Consider the following 6,000-nt stretch of genomic DNA (forward strand, 5'->3'; position numbering starts at 1 on the left):
GAAGACTTTATAGACTTTATATAAGAAGATACAAACAGGGATGGGGTTGTAGCTCAGTGGTAGAGCGCTTGCCTCGCATGCGTGAGGCCCAGTATTTGATCCTTAGCACCACATAAGAACAAATAAATAAAAGTAAAGACATTGTGTCCATCTACAACCAAAAAAGTATTAAGGATAATTTTTTTAAAAGAAGAAGATATAAACCTTTTTAAAGTAAAAATATCATGTACATAACAATTTTACATAGAACTCAATCTAAATTTATAATAGTGTCATCCTCAGTTAACCTGATAAGAAACCAATGTACAAACCATAGAATTAAAATCCTAATTCATCCTTTTCAGTATGCAGTTTCTTCAATACATTCACAGTGAGCACAAAATAATGATGATTAAAATAACCATGAAAAGGTAAAAACAATAATAATGCCTGCTAACTTCATTGGGTCTTAAATATATGCCAGATACCGTGATAATCACTTTACATGTACCATTCCATTAGGTAATTGTATTCCTCATTTTCTTTGGAGAAAACTTTAACACTGAAAAATAATGAGTCTGGATTTTCCTAATTTAGATAATAAAACATTTTAAATGAAATCCTGTATTTAGGTGATAGAATTCTATTGTATAAAAATGTTGATGCTATTGCTTCTTGGAGACTAAAACAGAAATTAAAGGAAATGGTGGGAGACACAGAGGGAGGCTGGTTATAGTCATAATCTAGTGGTTGCAAAGTCATTACAAAAGGCAATCAGTTTGTCTTCCCATTTGGTCCATAATTTCTTTCTTACCTTGAAAAATGTGCTGCTAATAATTTCATGATTAACTATTGGTAAGTTAAAATAAAATGGAAAACAACTAGGAAATATATTGCTGGTATAATTGACAAAGATTTTTCCAACAACTCCATGTTGGTACAGCATACACATTGAGTTTTTTTACAGCAACAGAGAGAATTGTGTGTTAGAGTATCCACCCTGTCTCACTCCCCTATCTAAACAAAGCCTGTCAAACCTTTCAAAGTTGATGGTCAGGGCTATAGTTTTAGCTTGTATATCTAATTGGCTCACAGTTCAACTCCTAGAAGCTAATGATAACGGAACAGAAATGCTTTGGAATTAATGTCAGTAACCATAATTCCCACCCTTCATTATCTTTTGTATCTATCTAAATTCTTGCAGGCAAACATTTCAGAAAGTGACAGCAAAATGCCTATTGGCATTTAATACCACATGCAAAATAAGGTGCAGAGAGATTCAAATTGGCAAAATAACTGCATAATTCAGTATTTCAAATTAATATGGTATAATTAAAAATATTCCTGGATCTTTTCATCCTCATAAAGAATTCCAAATTTTTTTCTGTCTGTCAATGATATTTTTTATTTGTACCCCCCAAAATAAAAAGCTTCAATAAAGGTGTAAATACAGACATTTGATTTATATGGAACTGTAGAAAATTTAATGTACCTTTTAAAATGGTACTTGGGATATAACTACTTGCCATAAAACTTCTTCTTTGGGTTTCATCGTTTGCTTGTTTTATGCTCCAAAATAACTCTGCTCTATTAATAATATCTCTTTACCTTCCACTTCAGTCTTCCCCTTTCTAAGACTTGAATAGTAAATGTGTTATTCACTGTATTAATGTTATATACAAAACTTCTTTTACATGAAAAATTAAAGTGTAAAACACATGTGTGAAAAAATCAGTATTACATACAGCTCATCATTGTCAAATCCAGATAATAAATTACAGAAGTTTTATATTTTATTTAATTTTATATGATAAGTTCTAATTTTTAAGAATTATTATAAAATAACACAACTTCTCCAAATTGCCTCATGGAAGGATTAAAAACTGGTTTTCTGGGTGTTTTTATTCCCTCCCAAGCTAGGACTATATAGCTTGTAAACTAATATAAAAATCGCACCACACTATGAAGGGGCATGTTTTTATGTAACAGACTGCTCCACTATCTAAAATGAAATGCGCTTATTCATCCAAATGGGCAAGAGCTAACTAATGAGAGCAAGAAAGCCATGAGTGACTGGAAGAACTGGAAACCAGATATCATTTGGGAGACATGAAGTCTGGAAAACCAGAAGAATTCAATATCATGTCAGTTTCTTTAACTAGTGTACCTAGAATTAACTTTATTGGTAAAGACTGTGAGAATATAATTATATTTTAATGCAATTATTTTCTGTTAGATATAAACTTGTGAGTTTTGAAGGGTTAACCAAAATTAATTCACGATGTTCTCCCCATCATATACATCCCCAAATTATAAGTATTTCAACTTAAATTTATCCTGAATGCTAAAATGATTATAATGAACTAAATTAGAAGAGAGTAAGAATAAGACCACAATTTTATAAGTGAGGATATCTTCAGTTTCTGTGGAGTACTCCCTATTCTAATAAAATATCTTTATAATTATTCTTGACTGTAGTAAAAATTTAAACGCAAATGAGCTGTAGAATCACTAGCATTTGTGTTTAATTTGCCACATTTCTCCGTGTCTTCTCATAAATAAGAGGAAAATATATTCAATGCCCAAAATGTATCCTAAAATTTCAGCCCTAACAAATGCTTTTTCTTAATATAAGAGAAAACCAAACAAGCTAACTTAAACACCCACTGCATTTACAGGTAAAGCAATACAATAAAAACACAAATTCTTAGATAATACCTTATATGTCCATTTGGGTTTGCAATCATAAATTGTCATACAATTTATGTAGATGTTTTGCAATTAAATATCTTTATCATATCTCTGTTATGGTGTGGTTATGTGTTGTCCCCAAGAAGCTCATGTGTGAGACAACTCAAGAATGGTCAGAGGTGAAATGTTTAGATTATGAGAGTTGTGACCTAATGAGTGCATTAATCCACTGATACGGATTAACTGGTAGGCAGGTAGGATGTGACTAGAGAAGATAGGTCTCAGGGGTGTGACTTTGCAGTTCACACTTTGTCCCTGGCAATCAAAGCACTCTGCTTCTTAGTTGCTATGTCCTGAGCTGCTTTCCTCTGCCCCAGCCTTCTGCCATAATGTCCTGCCTCATCTTGGGCTCAGAGCTATGGAATTGGCTGACCATGGACTGAACTTCTGAAACTATGAGCCCCAAATAAACTTGTTCTCCTCTACATTGTTTTTGTCAGGCATTTTGGTCGTGGTGATGCCAGATCTGACTAAAACCTCTCAAATCAAACTTAGGAGAGAAATTTTGAGAAAAGGGTGTACACATGGATGTGCTCATATACACACACCACACACAGGCTTGAAGATAGGCAGAATGTGAAGTTCTATCTATCTTACCCCCTGTTGAAATCAAAATTTGAAAGAAATCCAGAACAAAAATTTTTCTTTCCCAGTGATCACTAGAACTTCAAATTGTTGTTGTTGTTGTTTTTTCTTTTTGTTGATTGTATAAAATTATAATGTAGAAATATATAGGCTTTTAAATAAATCTTCCTAAAGGAAATCATCAGAAGTGGCATTCTTGGCATTACCATACAGCATTATCTGTTTTCTAAAGCTTAAATACTATAGAATAACTGAACTCACACTAGCACAAGGAAGAAAAATGTAAGCTATGAATTGGTGATTTGGGGCACTCACATGGGAAAGAGAAACTCATTGTTTATTCACTTACAAATTTATTGAAAACCTATGCTTCTTTAGGATACCTTAAGAAAAGCAACAGAGGGGCTGGGGTTGTGGTTCAGGGGCAGAGCTCTTGCCTAGCACGTGCAGGTTGCTGGGTTCAATCCTCAGCATCACATATAAATAAGTAAGTAAAATAAAGTTATTGTATCCAACTACAACTTAAAAAAAAAAGAAAAAAAAAGCAACAGATAGATTTTTCTTAAAATGCAAACCGTTTCTTAGGTAAATTTGTTTTAGACCTTAACATAACTGTATTTGATGGGGAGGTTGTGAAAAAAACTATCTTCTTTTTTTTTAACATCATGACCTTAAGGGGATACCAAGAATTTTAAATTCTTGTTTTCAAACTACATGTTTGAGTTTCTAATCTATTTTCCTTTTTCTCCAAAGGACTAAGCTGCTTCCTTTGGCTTTGTAATTTATAAAGATCCCAGATGTATACAAACCCACATCCTCTAGTTCATATTAATCATTATACCTACCACATGAAGAACTGGGGACACTCCAAGAAAAAGGAGGCAAAACTTCCTCACATGATGGCAATGCTCAGTGTACCCTGTATATTTAACAGTGAGGTGCAACACAAGAACCTTGTGCAGCATCCCCTAAGGGACAGTATAATGCCTGCAGCTTAAAATTACATAAATTCCAAGAGATTTTCTAAAAGCAAAGAGATCCTTTTTTAAGGAGTGACAATTGCATGATACTTCGACTATGGTTAAAACAGTACACCAAAAGGTCATAATGAAATGCAAGCTGAAATAGGTGTATTCATTCATTTTCTTTGTGAGTACATTTTACATTTCTGGCACTGTGCTAAGTGCTGGAGTGAAATGATAGCAAGATCCAGTCTTCTGTGGTATTTGCAGTTTACTTGTTGACATGAACCCTAAACAGGCAGAAATATAATTAAACAACCCAAGTTTAGAGCAAGATGCACTGTGAAGAAAAAAAAATTCATAGATACTCAGATCAGCAATAACATTGTCTGAAAAAAGGAGAGTAAACCAGGAAAAAGGCATTCCACATCCAGGAAGTCCTCATATATTTACCTCGGGAATATGAAAAAAAAATCTATTGATCAATAAAATTCATGAGTTTTAATTTATTTCTTTCTATTGCCTGTTACATCTATTTTATAATTTCAAGCAAAAAATCCACATGTTAAATAAATTATTGTTGATTCTTATTTTTTTCCCTTTCATAACCGAGAGCCAGAATAAAGAATTTGGGGGGAGAATGACAGTTACCATCAACTCATTAATCAACCAACACAAGCCATTCCCTTCATTTCAATTCTGTGCAACAACCATGCAAGCTGGTACCAGGATAACCATTTTTCAAGCAAAAAGACTAAAGCCCAGGGAAATTAAGTAGCTTGCCCAAGGCCACACCGCTGGCAAATGATTGAGAGGATTCAAACCCAGGTCTGACTGCAAAGTCCATCCACATCCCTATAGGTCTTTCCTTTTGTTAAAAATACAATTAAACAATATTGAAGTCGTACACAACACACCATTCTAGGCCAGTGCTCTGCCTCTGAGCTACGTTCCCAGCCCTGGAGTTCTAGATTTAATTACTTAGAGGCAAAAATTTGGGAACATCTTTTGACTACTTATATCTGAATTTCAGATCTGGTAGTTTTTCTGCATTAAGATGAGGTATTTTTATCCTCGTATTTCATTCCTTCACATTATGAAGCCAACAGATATTGATCAAGCACTTCATATGTGCCAGAGGTTCTGCTAGACACTTGAGATAAGACAATTAACAAGACAGATATGATCTAGAGTTTTTGCATATGGTTAGGAAAACTATCACTAAACAAATAAAAACAGAGATAATGTATAATTGCAAATGGTGGTAAGTCTCATAATGGAAAATCAAGGCATACCACAAAAAAGAGTAAAGAGGGAGCTTATCTTAAGTTCAAAGTCAAAGATCAAAACAATTTCCTTTGAGGAACACTTATTAGGGCCCCCAAAAGAAGTGAGAATTACCCAAAAAAGGGATAAAAACATTTCAATAATACTCTAGAGCCAAAATTATAATCTACAAGATAGAAAAGCTCTGATAACACTTGACAGCTCTTTATTTTTTTTTAATTTTTATTGTTGGTTGTTCAAAACATTACATAGTTCTTGATATATCATATTTCACACTTTGATTCAAGTGGGTTATGAACTCCCATTTTTACCCCGTATACAGATTGCAGAATCACATCAGTTACACATCCATTGATTTACATATTGCCATACTAGTGTCTGTTGTGTTCTGCTGCCTTTCCTATCCTCTACTATCCCCCCTCCCCTTTTTCTCTCC

The sequence above is a fragment of the Marmota marmota genome, unplaced genomic scaffold (genome assembly GCF_001458135.2).
Source record: "Marmota marmota marmota unplaced genomic scaffold, marMar, whole genome shotgun sequence".
NCBI lineage: Eukaryota > Metazoa > Chordata > Mammalia > Rodentia > Sciuridae > Marmota > Marmota marmota.